At 38.8% G+C, this 17,942-nt stretch overlaps 1 non-coding gene across 1 annotated transcript; it reads right to left on the bottom strand.

Moving 5' to 3' along the window:
* Window positions 1-15,261: 15,261 nt before the first annotated feature.
* LOC140851833 (small nucleolar RNA R71) lies at window positions 15,262-15,367 on the bottom strand. The gene has a single exon (XR_012134590.1). It is a non-coding gene; the product is annotated as a small nucleolar RNA R71 (small nucleolar RNA).
* Window positions 15,368-17,942: the final 2,575 nt, after the last annotated feature.

The following is a 17,942-nucleotide window of genomic DNA, read 5'->3' on the forward strand; positions in this document are numbered from 1 at the left end:
CAGGCAGAGAAAGAAGCAAGCTGTTGCTGGGCAAGGTATTTATATGATAACTCCTTGCAATTTCTCTATTTGCGATATAACTGACTGGATATTGGATACCGATAGCCCTCACCATATTTGCAATTCGTTGTAGGGATTGCAGGTCAGTAGGAGATTCGAGCAAGATGAGAGGTTCCTGAATGTTAGAGATGGAAGATCAGTTCTAGCTCTAGCATTAAGAATTTTGAAACATGTATTTGAGTCCCATACCGTTGTTCTTAATGATTGTCATTTCTGTTTCAGTTTCTTTTTAAATATTATTTCTGTAGGTCTTCTAGCCAAAAATGATTATGAAATTTCAATAAAGAAATAAGTTTGTAATATCATTATGAATGGTGTTATTATTTTTTATGAATATTTGAATAATGGTGTGTATATATTATCACAATCTGTTAACGTAGTCTAATCTACAGGCAAGCATCCTAGATTAGATAGTGTATCAGATATCTACTTATGGCACTGTAGGCTAGGTCATATAAACAAGTACAGGATAAATAAGTTGACTCAAGAGGAAATTCTCGAAGTCAATGATTGTGAATCATTTCCAACCTGTGAGTCCTGTCTTCTTAATAAAATGACCAAGTCACCTTTTACTGAAAAAGGTGAGAGAGCTACTGAGCTCTTGGGTCTAGTACATACTGATGTATGCAGGCCCATGAGCACAAGTGCTAGAGATGGATATTTTTACTTCATCACTTTCATGGATGATCTATCCAGATATGGATATGTCTATCTGATGAAACATAAGATGGATTCATTTAAAATGTTCAAACGATTTCGAAGTGAAGTAGAAAAATAAACTGAGAAGTGTATTAAAACTCTTCGGTCTGACCGAGGAGAAAAATATCTTTCTGATTAGTTTCTCACATATCTAGGAGAGAATGGGATTCTCTCCCAATGAACTCCTCCAAGAACACCACAGCATAATGGTGTGTCTGAAAGGAGAAATCGAACTCTGTTAGACATGATCCGATCTATGATGGATTTTGTCGGCTTGTCGATATCTTTCTGGGGATATACACTCGAATCGACATGTTATCTGTTAAATAGGATTTCAAGTAAGTCTATAATTAAGACTCCATAAAAGATATGGACAGGGCGTAAGCCAGCACTTTCACACCTTAGGATCTGGGGGTGCCCGACCTATGTCAAACGGTTAGTTACAGATAAACTTGGATCTAGGTCTGACAAATGCACATTCATAGGGTACCCCAAAGAGACCAAAAGATATTTTTTCTACCATGCTGATGAACAAAAGGTGTTCGTGAGTCTTAAGGCAACCTTTTTAGAAAAGAAGTTCTTTGGTAAAGGAACCGTTGCCTCTAAGATTGAACTTGATGAAGTTCAACAGGTAGAAGGATCGATACCAATAGCTGAACCTGAGTCAGATTTGATTAGAGCAAATCCAGAGCCCAATGTACCTGCACCATTAAGATGATCCGATAGAGTACCGTGTTAGTCGGACAGATACTACGATTTTTTGATCCGGGATGGTAATCCCATCGAACTCGATGAGAACGATGAGGATCCGATCACCTATATAGATGCAATGCAGAGATCTAATTTTGAGAAAAGGATTGAAGCCATGAAATTCGAAATGGAGTCCATGAAGGTCAACGATGTATGGATATTGGTTGACCCACCTGAAGGGGTTAAACCCATTAGGTGTAAATGGGTCTTCAAAAGGAAGAGGGGCATAGACAGAAAGGTGGAGATCTATAAAGCCTGTCTGATTGCCAAGGGGTATCGTCAATATTATGGTATTGACTATAACGAGATGTTCTCCCCTGTGGCAATGCTCAAATCCATTCGGATAATGCTTGCAATAGCTGCCCATCTGGATTATGAGATCTGGCAGATGGATGTAAAGATAGCTTTCCTGAATGGAGAGCTGACCGAAGAGGTATATATGATACAACCTGAGGAGTTTACATCCACAGATGAGTCCAAGGTGTGCAAGCTTCAGAGATCCATTTATGGATTGAAGCAAGCTTCTCGGAGTTGGAACATGCATTTTGATATGGTGATCAAAATGTATGGCTTCATTAAGAATGGAGAAGAGCCCTGCATCTATAAATGGGCAAATGATCTAGTTGTGGTATTCCTTATCTTGTACGTGGATGACATTCTCTTAATCGGAAATGACATCCCCGCACTACAGAGAATAAAAGTTTGGTTGTCATCACAGTTCTCCATGAAGAACTTGGGTGAAGCATCCTACATCTTAGGGATGAAGATCTATAAGGATAGATCTAAAAGGATGCTTGGGTTATCCCAGTCCATGTACATAGACACTGTGCTGAAGAAGTTCAGCATGGAGAATTCCAAGAAGGGCTATCTACCGATAGGCCAAGAAATTTCTCTCTCTAAGAAGGATTGTCCGACAACTCCTGAAGAGAGAGAGCATATGAGTAGTGTCCCATATGCTTTGACCGTGGGATCTATCATGTACGTCATGACATGTATAAGGCCAGATGTGCCATACTCACTAGGAGTAGTGAGTAGATACTAATCTGATCCTAGAGAAAATCATTGAAAAGTGGTTAAAGCCATCCTTAAGTATTTGAGAAATACTAAGGACCAATGGTTGGTTTATGGCGAGTCAGATCTGAAACTTGTGGGGTTCACAGACTTCAATTTTCAATCTGACCATGATGACAGTAGAAGCGTGTCAAGTTATATCTGTAGGAACCAGATCTAGGATTTCAGGGTTAGATCTTGAAACTTTTTCAAGATCATACAGCGGAAGACTAAAATAAATCAAAATTTATTTTCTAAAACTAGAGAATCCCTAGATCTAAGATCCTATTACATGATTATTATATAGCATTAAATCAAAAATTAAAATATATAAATATAGCATGAACTACATGTTGATCATATCAACATATTTCTATACCACATCTAATGTATGTATTGAATAATAGATCAGATCTATTACCTTGTAAGTTAGACGCTCTAACCTCGCTGATCCGGGCTTAAAGATGATGTTACAAGCCGCACACGTGTCTGGCCTCTAGGAGTCGTCCACACGAGCCCACGAATGTCGATCAGAAGTCCTGCTTCAGGAAATCAGCACAGTATGCTAGTACTGCGCTGATCCTTCTTTGATGGTTGATCAGGTGCCTCCTTCTTCTTGATTTGGACTCTTCCAAAGATGGAAAGTAGAAGGAGGAGTTTCAGATCTGAGACGTTCTCAGGAAACTCAAGATGGAGGGAGGAAAGATATGAAAACAAATAACCCTAGAAGAAGATCTTCTTCTTCTTCTCATTTTTCTCTCTAGACACCCTAACTTGTGTCTATTATATCTCCACGACCCAAAGGTTTTTCTCTCTGATTTTTGGATGGCCCAAAGGCCTCTCAAATCCCTATCTTCTCCAAAAATTTTATAAAGAAACTCATTTTATACAAAGAGATATGATAGAGTCCTAGTCTAGGTCAAATACCTAGTCAAGGCTTATCCAAACATGGCAAGATAAGGGGCGCCCAATTAAAATAGGTCTTAACCCAATTAAGAACCTAATTTAATCAACCTAATTAAAATAGGTCTTAACCCAATTAAAAATCTAATTTAATCAGATTAAATTAGATTTAAATCTAATTTAATTTTCTAATTAAATTAAAAATTAGATTGACCCAAGTCCTAGTTGAACTAGGACTAGTTTTTTCTTGCACTTGGCTTATCCAATAAACCAATTGGACTTGATCCAATCAAGTCCAAAATAAATTTAATTAAATCATATTTAATTAGACTTAATCTTAACCCATTGGCTTAATCAAATTAAGCCAATTAGCAATCGAATTGCTAATCGATCCTCCTGCAATACTTGCACTGGGTTAAATGTCAATCGTATTGATCATTTAACCCTAGAATGATTCTTAATCGTTAATCAACCATCCGATCGGATCATGAACTCTAATGTGTGTGACCTCATAGGTCTGAACCTAAGCTGATAGCACAAGAATAAATTTTTATACCAATCGAAGTGACCATCTAGCAATGGTACCCGACGATCGGATAAGTCGAATGTATAGAACAACATCCTTAGAACCCATGCGGATATAGTTTTCATATAATTCATCCCCTTGACCAAAATGATCATAGGACACCCCAGAGTTCAACTGTCAACTCTGATCAGGTTGTCCACATTGTATTTCAAAATATCAAATCCATCTGATGGATTACCCTGGCCAAGGTTTTGCTAAATTGAAATACAACGACTCATTCTTCTCCAACTCTTGGAGTGGTCAATCCCATCTCGATCATACTCTGACTTTGCAAGTACTTGACTGTGCCCAGAAGCCTTTCATCCCTGAATTAGAAATTCAGTTAGTCCAGTACCAAAGCACAGTGAGTTGCTTGCAAGTCACTGAGGCGATCTCAAGTCTAAGGGACACTTATACCTATATCCCATCAGAGACATTCTCGACAGCAGAATACTCTAGAGTTGGTCACGTTCAATGATGATGTACCCTTACATCTCACCTGAATGTCATACCAGTGTCTCCACACTCCTTGGTTAAGAGGACAACCAACCCATATGGCCTACAGCGATCTATGCTCGATAGAAGCTGTCGTCCTTATTAACAGCTTATCATTTGGTCGTGAACAGTTTTAAAGACTAATCGATAAATCCTCTCTTTATCGAACTTAAATAGTCCTAAGGACTTCATCATAACAATGGAGTTCATTAGAAGATGAAAGCTTATGATGAAGATGCCAAATATATTTTATTTATTAACAAATCAATTGCAATACTTAGTTGCTCAACCGTCAACAGCTTGACGATTGGCTTTTTGGGACACATTTCTCAATAACTCCCACTTGTCCTAAAGCCACTCGGCACAGTATCTGATACCCATCTTCGACTTGTGATTGTCGAACTCCTTTATCACCAGGGCTTTAGTGAAGGGGTCAGTCAGGTTCTCCTTTTCATCGATCTTCTGAAGGTCGACGTCACCTCGATCCACGATCTCTCGGACTAGGTGGAAGCGGTACAAGATGTGCTTCATCCGCTGATGTGCTTTGGGTTCCTTCACCTGAGCTATGGCACCAGTGCTGTCGCAGTAGAGCAGGACTGGACCATCGAGGGAGGGTGCTACTCCAAGCTCGTTGATGAATTTTCTCAGCCACACAGCTTCCTTCGTGATATCCGATGCTGCGATGTACTCCGCTTCACAAACAGAGTCTGCCACAGTATGTTGCTTGGAACTCTTCCAGCAGATGGCTCCACCATTTAGAGTAAAGATATAACCCGACACGCTCCTGCTGTTATCATGGTCAGATTGGAAGCTGGAGTCTGTGAACCCCACAAGTTTCAGATCTGACTCGCCATAAATCAACCATTGATCTTTAGTATTTCTCAAATACTTAAGGATGGCTTTAACCACTTTCCAGTGATTTTCTCCAGGATCAGATTGGTATCTACTCACTACTCCTAGTGAGTATGCCACATCTGGTCTTGTACATATCATGGAGTACATGATAGATCTCATGACTGAAGCATATGGGACTCTACTCATATGCTCTCTCTCTTCAGGAGTTGTCGGACAATCCTTCTTAGAGAGAGAAATTCCTTGGCCTATTAGTAGATAGCCCTTCTTGAAATTCTCCATGCTGAATCTCTTCAGCACAGTGTCTATGTACATGGACTGGGATAACCCAAGCATCCTTTTAGATCTATCCCTATAGATCTTCATCCCTAGGATGTAGGATGCTTCACCCAAGTCCTTCATGGAGAACTGTGATGACAACCAAACTTTTATTCCCTGTAGTGCGGGGATGTCATTCCCGATTAAGAGAATGTCATCCACGTACAAGATAAGGAATACCACAACTGGACCATTTGCCCATTTATAGATGCAGGGCTCTTCTCCATTCTTAATGAAGCCATACGTTTTGATCACCATATCAAAACGCATGTTCCAACTCCGAGAAGCTTGCTTCAATCCATAAATGGATCTCTAAAGCTTGCACACCTTGGACTCATCTGTGGATGTAAACCTCTCAGGTTGTATCATATATACCTCTTCGGTCAGCTCTCCATTCAGGAAAGCTGTCTTTACATCCATCTGCCAGATCTCATAATCCAGATGGGCAGCTATTGCAAGCATTATCCGAATAGATTTGAGCATTGCCACAAGGAAAAACGTCTCGTCATAGTCAATACCATAACGTTGACGATACCCCTTGGTGACCAGACGGGCTTTATAGGTCTCCACCTTTCCGTCTGCACCCCTCTTCCTTTTGAAGACCCATTTACACCCAATGGGTTTAACCCCTTCAGGTGGGTCAACCAATATCCATACATCGTTGACCTTCATGGACTCCATTTCGGATTTCATGGCTTCAAGCAATTTCTCAGAATCAGGTCTCTGCATTGCATCCATATAGGTGATCGGATCCTCATTATTCTCATCAAGTTCGATGGGATCACCGTCCCGGATCAAAAAATCGTAGTATCTGTCCGACTGACGCGGTACTCTACCGAATCACCTTAATGGTGCAGGTATATTGGGCTTCGGATCTGATCTAATCATATCCGACTCAGGTTCAGCTATTGGTGTCGGTCCTTCTACCTGTTGAACTTCATCAAGTTCAACCTTAGAGGCAACGGTTCCTTCACCAAGGAACTTCTTTTCTAAAAAGATTGCCTTAAGGCTGATGAACACCTTTTGTTCATCAGCATGGTAGAAAAAATATCCTTTTGTCTCTTTGGGGTACCCTATGAATGAGCATTTGTCAGACCTAGGTCCAAGTTTGTCTGTGACTAATCATTTGACATAGGTCGGGCACCCCCAGACCCTAAGGTGTGAAAGTGCTGGCTTACATCCTGTCCATATCTCATATGGAGTCTTAATTACAGACTTACTTGGAACCCCAGATAACAGGCCGATTCGAGTGCATATCTCCAGAAGGATATCGACAAGCTAGCAAAATCCATCATGGATCGAACCATGTCTAACAAAGTCTGATTTCTCCTTTCAGACACACAATTATGCTGTGGTGTTCCTGGAGGAATCTATTGAGAGAGAATCACATTCTCTCCTAGATATGTGAGAAACTCACTAGAAAGGTATTCTCCTCCTCGATCAGATCGAAGAGTTTTAATACTCTTCCCAGTTTGTTTTTCTACTTCACTTCAGAATCGTTTGAACATTTCAAATGAATCCGACTTATGTTTCATCAGATAGACATATCCATGTCGGGATAGGTCATCCGTGAAAGTTATGAAGTAGAAATATCCATCTCTAGCACTGATGCTCATGGGCCCGCATACATCAGTATGTATTAGGCCCAAGAGCTCAGTAGCTCTCTCACCTTTTCCAGTAAAAGGTGACTTGATCATTTTACCAAGAAGACAGAACTCACAGGTTGGAAGTGATTCACAATCACTGACTTCGAGGATTTCCTCTTGAGTCAACCTGTTTATTCTATTCTTGTTTATATGACCTAGCCTACAGTGCCATAAGTAGATATCTGACACACTATCTAATCTAGGGTACTTGCCAGTAGAATAGACTCTTATCAGGCTTGATCTTTTTGGTCTGGCTCTGCACTGATGTCCCAACCTGAACTTGCACCTTCTTCACTTTCTTCTTCTTGTTCTTCTTTTCTTTCTCAAAGGGTCGAGAACCAGAAGACGAACCTCCCACTAAGTTCACCGACTCCTTGAGGAGTTGGTGATCCTTCTCAAAGTTCTGAAGCAACCCCAGTAATCCGTGGTAGTTTACTTCAGGCTTTGTCATTCTATAATGAGTGAGGAATGGGAGATAAGACTTGGGCAGTGAGTTCAGTATTGCATCTTTCCCAAGCTGCTCATGCAAGGGAAAGTCGAGCTTGCTCAATCTTTCCATCAGCTCGATCATGTACAATACATGATCAGTGACAGAGGCACCATCCCGTATTTTGGCGTTGAAGATGGCACAACTAGTCTTGTGCCTTTCTACGTCATTGGGTGTGCCAAAGGCATCCTCCAATACTTGAAGCATGTCCTTTGGCTAAGCCGTCTCGAATCTACGACTGAACTCGTCGCTCATGGCAGCCAGCATGATACAGCGCACCATGGTCCGATCACTGAGCTACTTCTGTTAAGTATCTCTGACTGTTCCACGTGCATTGGCAGTTGGCTCCTCAGGTGCAAGATCCATTATCACATATAGGATCCGTTCATGCTTCAGGACTATCTTCAACTTTCGATACCAGCTATCGAAGTTGGGTCCCACTAACTTATCATTGTCCAACAATGATCGGAGCGATAGGGAAGTGGCCATATTTGCACAAAGGAGAACTATAACCTAATTAGTAATTGATTTATTAAACCTAAAGATTTGGACTTTAATCAAAAGGTTTCTCTCACTATTTTATTCGAATTGGTAGCCTCTACCTCCAATTCGAGGAATTACCCTAATTCCTTAGCAGGTACTAGAATCCACTTAGACTGCACACAAGCCCAACTTTGGTTGGCCAACCCATGTACATCTAAGGGTAGGTTCATAACCAATTGTTTCTCTAAACAATTTCTAGTAATTTTAATTTTGCCCCAGAAACCTAATCAGTAGGCTTTGGCCTCCACTGTAAGGATCCGGTTAGGTCCAACCATTAACATGATCATACTTGGTGTATCTAACCAACGAATGATTAAGCCCAACTTTGGTTGGCTCACCTAACCACCATTAGAGAGACACTTTCAAGTCATCATATGATGAGTTATAATTTTATTAGTCAACAAGCACCAGGCCTTTGGGTCTGCAATGATTATTGAGTTAATGGACTCATTATCAAACACCTTAATGGGAGGCTATGACTCAGTTATCTCCATAACTTTGTCATTTTAAGGACATAATAATTTTGGAGGATTTAAATAATTTAGAGGATGAGGTCAAATGAACCAGCTTATCATGATCCTCCCACTAGCTTCACCAAGTCAGCTTAAGGGAGACCATTAAAAAGACTGGTCTAGGAGCACCTAAATCAGTCACACTGATTTACCTAGCTGACATGGGTCAGCTCGAATAGTCAAGTGATCCGATCAAAATATAATTTCATCAAAGAGGCCAGGTAAGTTCGATCAGTGGGAGGGTCTGCCAAAGCTTGTCTTAGACACCATCAGAAATGGCCAGGTAAGCAGGCTCCCAATTAAAAACCATCGGTCTGGTTTACCTTAGACACCAACTGGTTTAATTAGTTTCGATTAGATCAACCTAACAGTTCGTGCTAGACTGCTTAGCTAAGAATCAAGTCCATTTGGTTCTCGTTAAAGACATGGACTTGACCAACTACAACTATTGTAATTGATCTAGAGAATCCTTGACCTAATCTAAGACAATAATTGATTAGATTTAGTTAATTCTCTAATTAAATCTATCTTTAATCTAACCATAGGTCTAACCCAATTAATGGACCTAATTCCCACTAACCTAATAACCCAATGTGTTATGATTTGTGTCTTAGGTTCTTCAATTCACAATCCTAGAACCTAATCAAACAACTTCTTAATTCTTAATTAAGTTTTGGGCTGAGGGTTGGGTTTGACTTTTCAAAAAATAATTTTTATATTTGTAAAATAATTTTATAATATGATTCTACCAATCATATTGCATGTTTGATTCATAATCAAGATATAAGTGAAATAAACATGAAACTACTTTAGATCTAATCTAAACAGGTTCATGTAATTGAAACAATTTCAACTTTAAACAATTTTTTTGCACAAAAATTATTAACAAAGAGATTTTATTTTAGATTTAAATATTTTTTAAATCTAATAAATCATAAATTTAATCTAGATCATATCTAATAAATTTATGATTAAAGATAGATCTACACAAACTAGGACAACCTTTGCACTGTAAGGGGTAAACCTTACAGCAGGACAACCTTGCAGTTTGTGATTGATCTAAAATTTTAATTTTAGATTTAATAATCAGATTATAAATTAGATCTAATCTAAAAAATAATCTAAGCATATATAAATAATCATGTAATAAAGAACCTAGGCTCTGATACCAATTGTAGGAACCAGATCTAAGGTTTCAGGGTTAGATCTTGAAACTTTTTCAAGATCATACAGCGGAAGACTAAAATAAATCAAAATTTATTTTTTAAAATCAGAGAATCTTTATATCTAAGATCCTATTATATGATTATTACATAGCATTAAATCAGAAATTAAAATATATAAATATAGCATGAACTACATGTTGATCATATCAACATATTTCTATACCACATCTAATGTATGTATTGAACAATAGATCAGATCTATTACCTTGCAAGTTAGATGCTCTAACCTCGCTGATCCAAGCTTAAGGATGATGTTGCAAGCCGCACACACATCTGGCCTCTAGGAGTCGTCCACACGAGCCCACGAATCTCGATCAAAAGTCCTGCTTCAGGAAATCAGCACAGTATGCTAGTACTGCGCTGATCCTTCTTTGATGGTTGATCAGGTGCCTCCTTCTTCTTGATTTGGACTCTTTTAAAGATGAAAAGTAGAAGGAGAAGTTTCAAATCTGAGACATTCTCAGGAAACTCAATATGGAGGGAGGAAAGATATGAAAACAAATAACCCTAGAAGAAGACCCTCTTCTTCTTCTCGTTTTTCTCTCTAGACACCCTAACTTGTGTCTATTATATCTCCACGACCCAAAGGTTTTTCTCTCTGATTTTTGGATGTCCCAAAGGTCTCTCAAATCCCTGTCTTCTCCAAAAATTTCATAAAGAAACTCATTTTATACAGAGAGATATGATAGAGTCTTAGTCTAGGTCAAATACCTAGTCAAGGCTTATCCAAACATGGCAAGATAAGGGGCGCCCAACTCTTGAGCACCTCCTCCTTATTTTCATGCATAGATTACTAGTAAAGGGTGCACAATGTGTACCCTAAAAGTCATGAAAATTTCAAAAAAAAATTATGATAAATTCGGTGCAAAATTGAAAGAATTTTGGATTTCTAAAACTCTATCCCATAGAATTCGAAATCCAAACTTATTCCTTTTTGATTTGATCCAAATCACCTTCCATGTAAAAAAGAAGAGAGGAAACCTTTTGTGAATGTGAGAGAGATCTGGGAGAGGGCTTTTATCATACAAAATAAGTGGAGATTGGCATTGAATAAGAGAGAGGGCGTGGGGAAGGCTTATGTGGCACAAGGTGGAATCCTAGTCTTACTAGGATTCTATCTTATGACTTGTTTTAATTTGGTTTCCCAAACCAAATCAAACCAAAATTAGATCAACCTAATTAAAATAGATCTTAACCCAATTAAAAACTTAATTTAATCAGATTAAATTAGATTTAAATCTGATTTAATTTTCTAATCAAATTAAAAATTAGATTGACCCAAGTCCTAGTTGAACTAGGACTAGTTTTTCCTTGCACTTGGCTTATCCAATAAACCAATTGGACTTGATCCAATCAAGCCCAAAATAAATCTAATTAAATTATATTTAATTAAACTTAATCTCAGCCTATTGGCTTAATCAAATTAAGCTAATTAGCAATCGAATTGCTAATCGATTCTCCTGCAATACTTGCACTGGGTTAAATGTCAATCGTATTGATCATTTAACCCTAGAACGATTCTTAATCGTTAATCAACCATCCGATCAGATCATGAACTCTAATGTGTGTGACCTCATAGGTCCGAACCTAAGCCGGTAGCACAGAAATAAATTTTTGTACCAATCGAAGTGACCATCTAGCAATGGTACCCGACGATCGGATAGGTCGAATGTATAGAATAACATCCTTAGAACCCATACGGATATAGTTTTCATATAATTCATCCCCTTGACCAAAATGATCATAGGACACCTCAGAGTTCAACTGTCAACTCTGATCAAGTTGTCGACATTGTATTTCAAAATATCAAATCCATCTGATGGATTACCCTGGCCAAGGTTTTGCTAAATTGAAATACAGCGACTCATTCTTCTCCAACTCTTGGAGTGGTCAATCCCATCTCGATCACACTCTGACTTTACAAGTACTTGACTGTGCCCAGAAGCCTTTTGTCCCTGAATTAGAAATTCAGTTAGTCCAGTACCAAAGCACAGTGAGTTGCTTGCAAGTCACTGAGGCGATCTCAAGTCTAAGGGACACTTATACCTATATCCCATCAGAGACATTCTCGACAGCAGAATACTCTGGAGTTGGTCACATTCAATGATGATGTACCCTTACATCTCACCTGTATGCCATACCAGTGTCTCCACACTCCTTGGTTAAGAGGACAACCAACCCATAAGGCCTACAGCGACCTATGCTCGATAGAAGCTGTCGTCCTTATTAACAGCTTATCATTTGGTCGTGAACAGTTTTAAGGACTAATCGATAAATCCTCTCTTTATCGAACTTAAATAGTCCTAAGGACTTCATCATAACAACGGAGTTCATTAGAAGATGAAAGCTTATGATGAAGATGCCAAATATATTTTATTTATTAACAAATCAATTACAATACTTGGTTGCTCAACCGTCAACAGCTTGACGATTGGCTTTTTGGGATATATTTCCCAACAATATCTTTACTCTGAATGGTAGAGTCATCTGCTAGAAGAGTTTCAAGCAGCATACTATAGCAGACTCTGTTTGTGAGGTGGAGTACATCGCAGCATCAGATGCTGCGAAGGAAGCTGTGTGGCTGAGAAAATTCATCACCAAGCTCGGAGTAGCTGATAAACACTTAATTTAAGTCATTTAAAGTAGAAAATTATAGTTAATTTATTTTATTTATTAAGAATTTGATGCTTCTTTTTATATTTTACAGAAAAGGTGATCGTCGATACAAAGAGTCCGATTCGTAGATCAAAAAGACTCAAGTTTGAAGAAAATTAGACTTAAAACAAAATTTAAATAAAAGAAGGATGCATACGGTATTATAGAAAATGAAGATACTATGCAAGAAATCCAAAAAGGATATAGACGTTATTTTAAAGAAACAAAAGTTTTTTTTTGTAAAGGAGTATAAACAGTTAATGGATTCACGCAGAAGGAGCACGCGGAAGGGCGTGCGGGCGCGGCATCGCAGCAGTGGATGCGGCATCGCGGTGCAGGCACGGCATCATGGCATCGAGCGCGGCAAGGCAGGCGCGCGGGGTTCATGGGGACAGACGAACAGATTGATCTAAAAATTAAAGGAAAAAATATATATTTGAAAATACTTCAAGAGGAAGAATTTGTATTTTTTTTATCTGCTTATGATCTTTCCATCTCATCCATCCATCTTTTAGTTTTTAGTATTTTCTTTAGTCCCACATCAGAAAATCATGTAAAACTCCTCCCTCCTAACACCTATAAAAAGGCTTTTGTACTCCCATTGGAGGGAGAGCCCAGAAATTCTTCTAGAGCCTTGCATAGAGGAAGAGAAATGGACTACTCCATGAGTAGCTAGGCTAGCAGTCTCGGGAGTGGAGAAGAAATTTTGTAACGATATAGAGTGGGTTTATTATTCTAAACTTTCTTGTATTTCTTTATATGCAATAAAGATTATGCTTTTTATTTAAATCGTCATGAGTTCTTTATTTGCTCTCTTTCATATACTTTTATTTATGCTTTTCTGTTAGATTAATATTAGGAACAACTTTTACTTTTTGGAGACGCACCATGATCTACGGGTACGGGGTGTGCTGAGGAAAGAAGAGTTGTTTACCTAGTACTTTCTGGAGACACGCCGTGATCTACGGGTTCGGGGTGTGCCGAGAAAAGATAGGTATTTTTTCTAAGATTAATCACATCTATTTAATTAAAAAAGATATATAACTCTGCTAGTGCAAAATTAATTCAAAACTCTCGAGCTCTTTATTTTCTAATTACATCAATTTTAAGATAATTTATTTTCTAAATCAAAACAATGCTTCTTTTTTTTATTTTACAATCTCAACTTAGCCCAAGGTCCCTAAGGATACGATCTCGACTCATCCTACTTACGTAGTGAGTAGAGTTATTTTTGATGCTATCAACGACTACGCATCAAATTTTGGTGCCGTTGCCGGGGACCTTGGCACGATTGAATTAATAAAAAAAAAAAACTACTGACATTTCATAACACTTAACTAAAATAGCGTAACCTCAAATATAAAAATTTCTAAGTTGATTGGACACCTTGTTTCTTTGCATTGCATCTCCATAATTAACTTTAAGGGCACAACCCATTAACTAAGATAAGGTGGAGATTTGATCACCCTTCTTTGGCCCACAAATCACTCCCTTGCATTTACATAACCTAGACCTTAATCTAAAATTAATTAGACGTTGACCCCTAAGAATTTCGAGCTCATTAGGACAAGTGACCCTGAGAGTTGAACCAGGTTAGACTTGGTCAGCTAGCTGATGTCTAGGCAAGTGGTTTGCGGGACGACTGGACTCGAAGGAAGGTGGTTTTTAATTGGTTTCGTTCGCTGATCTGGCCAATTTAATTGGTGTCTAAAGAAAGCAACGGGGGGACTCCCACCAACCTTACACTTATCTGACCAGTTGGTTGGTCAAGCTCCGACTTGGAGGGCTTGAAGGCTAACTACAGTTAGGAGCTATCTAGAACTAGGGTAACTTTAGGATAGAGAGTCTACTGCGTGCTAACTTGATTGTAATTAAAATCTAACCACAACTAATTCTTCTATTAGTTTTAGGACTTCTTAGGATCTCTTCTTTAGAACTCTTTTCTCTCTTCTCTTCTTCTCTTAATAAAAATAAATAAATAATCCTTAACAGACTAGGATAGTCCTACATAGACCTTTTAGTTGCATGTTAGGTCAACGATCACTAAAACCTGAATTGCAACCATTAGATGAAGAATTAGAAAAGACTCTTAGGACTATCCGAGTTAGAAACATGGCTGCACCTGGTGAGGCTAATCCTCCACGCTCATTGAGAGAATATTTCACTCCATCCTCGTATACCTACTCTCCATGCATTCAAGCACCTCCAGTAGAAGCTACCCAATATGAGATTAAGTCTAGCATTATTCAAATGTTGCCATCATTCTATGGACTTAGTAACGAGGACCCATACAAATATTTGGATGAATTTCTTGAAATTTGTTCCACAGTAAAAATCCAAAACTTCTCCGATGATGCCCTTAGGTTGAAACTGTTCCCTTTCTCACTTAAGGACAAAGCCAAGCATTGGTTAAACTCCTTAGACTCTATAACCATTTCAACTTGGGATCATCTTCAGAGAGAATTTCTCAAGAAATACTTTTCAATTAGAAAAATAAATCAAATTAAAAAAGCTATCACTAGTTTTTTCCAATTGGAGGGTGAACTTTTTCATGAGATATGGGAAAGGTTAAGGGACCTCATTCGTAAATGTCCACACCATGCTGTCCCTAAATGGCAACTTTGTCAGTATTTTTATGATGGTCTATCGGAGAAACACCGATAAATGGTTGATGCATCATGTGGTGGGACATTCATGCTAAAGAGTGAAGATGAAGCCTGGCAGCTCTTTGAAACACTTAGTGAGAATTTTCTACATCATATGTCTGCTACTTCTAGAGAACAACCCATGCTTCAACAAAAAAGAAGTAGAATTTATCAGATTGAAAACGTCATGGATATCTACAGTAAGGTAGATGAACTGTCCCAAAAATTAGATCATCTTCTAAATACTGGACAATCCCCGATTCCACCTAACCCAATCCAAGAAGTTTGTGCATTGTGTGCAAGTCCGAACCATTTTGTTAGTGAATGCCTAGCCGCACCTCAATTTTCTGAGTTTGTGTACAAGCAGGTTCAGCAAGCTCAAGTCCAACAAGCTCGCAAACCAGGAAACGATCCTTATTCAAACACTTATAACCCCGGCTGGAGAAACCATCCAATTTTTTTCTGGAGACCACAACCAGTGGTTGGCCCTGCCGCACCTCGACCTCAATATCAGGATCCAACATATAGGCATGGACCATACCATCAATTTCAAAATGCTCCTCAATCGTCTACTACTGGTCACAGCTCAGCTTTTGAGGAAAAAGTTTTGAAAGTGCTAGAATGATTAGAAATCAACACTCAGACCCTTAACTCCCACACACAATCCATTGCTAAGCTAGAGATCCAAATAGATCAACTAGCGACTGCATTCAGTAGGAGGGAAGGAGGAAAATTATCTAGCCAACCTGAGAGCAACCCAAGAGGGCAATTTATGATTGAGAGCTTTAATACCCCAGAAGCTTTTTCTGAACATGCCAAATCAATCATGACTCTGAGAAGTGGGAAGGTCATTGAACACACTAATAAAATCAATGAGACCGATCCTAAACCTCTAACCAAAGCCAAATCATCCAAGAACAAGAAGGACCTTAAAATAGAGAATGAACCAACTGCACCGGAATCATCTTACTTACCTAAAGCCCCATTTTCGAATGTCCTGAAAAGTCCTATTCCTACAGATAAGAAGGGAGGAAAACTCGACAAGATGTTGAAATTGTTTAAGCAAGTCCAAATTAATCTTTCCCTTCTAGATGCAATCAAACAGGTCCCTGCTTATGCCAAATTTTTGAAGGATTTATGCACCCAAAAATATAAATCTAGATCACAAATCCCAAAGAAAGTACTCCTCACTGAACAGGCTAGTTCTGTCTTCCAGCATGCCACTCCTCCAATGCTTAAGGACCCAGGAGCCCCCATCATTTCCTGTGTTATAAAAAATTATCACATTGAAAAAGCTCTTCTGGACTTAGGGGCAAGTGTGAATCTTTTACCTAGTTCGGTGTATGAATTTTTTGGATTCAGAGAACTGAAACCCACATCAGTCACACTGCAATTAGCCGACAGATCAATTAAGAAACCACGTGGAATGCTTGAGGATGTCTTGGTCAAGGTAGATGAGTTTTACTTTTCAGTTGATTTTCTGATTCTCGACATGGAACTAAGTGGCAACCCAAGACAAATTTCCATCATCTTAGGATGACCCTTCCTAGCTATGGCAAATGCATCATCAATTGTAGGACAGGAGTCATGAACGTATCGTTTGGGAATAAGAAACTGAGACTGAATGTGTTTGGTGCTTTTCAAAGACCATCAATGGATAGTTGCTTCGAAGTAGATACACTAGAAGATATTATAGAAAATGCAACACCCACAATTCTAGCACTAGATCCCTTAGATACTTGCTTGGCTCACTTTGGAGTGTATGACTTTAAGGGATATATGAAAGAAGTTAACACCTTGTTGGATACACCACATGATAAAATCACTCCTCTATGGACAATCAAGTATGAGCCATTACCCACATTAGCCAGTACACCAATAATTCCATCTTTAGAATCATCACCTACGTTAGAATTGAAACCCCTTTCTGCTACGCTCAAGTATGTATTTCTAGGACCCAATGACACCCTCCCGACAATCATTGCATCAGACTTGACCCTTAATCAGAAAACACAATTGGTTGGTATTCTGAAGGAACACAAAGAGGCTATCAGTTGGTCCATTACCGATTTAAAAGGAATTGACCCCTCCATTTGCATGCACCATATTCATTTTGAGGCAAATGCCAAACCCTATCGAGATATGCAGAGGAGATTGAACCCAAACATGCGTGAAGTAGTAAAGTAAGAGGTGGTAAAGTGGTTAGATGCTGGAATCATCTACCCCATATCCGATAGTAAATGGGTCAGTCCCACTCAAGTAGTACCTAAGAAATCAGGTATTACTGTGGTTAAGAACGAAGAAGGTGAACTCTTCCCACTCGCATATCATCTGGATGGCGAGTATGAATAGATTATAGAAAACTAAATGCCGTTACTAGGAAGGACCATTTTCCATTGCCCTTCATCGACCAAATCTTAGAACGGTTAGCAGGACAAAGTTTTTTCTATTTTTTTTATGGTTATTCAGGGTACAATCAAGTACCTGTATTTTTGGATGACCAAGAAAAGACTACCTTCACCTGCCCCTATGGCAC

Source organism: Elaeis guineensis, chromosome 9 (assembly GCF_000442705.2).
Source record: "Elaeis guineensis isolate ETL-2024a chromosome 9, EG11, whole genome shotgun sequence".
Taxonomy (NCBI): domain Eukaryota; kingdom Viridiplantae; phylum Streptophyta; class Magnoliopsida; order Arecales; family Arecaceae; genus Elaeis; species Elaeis guineensis.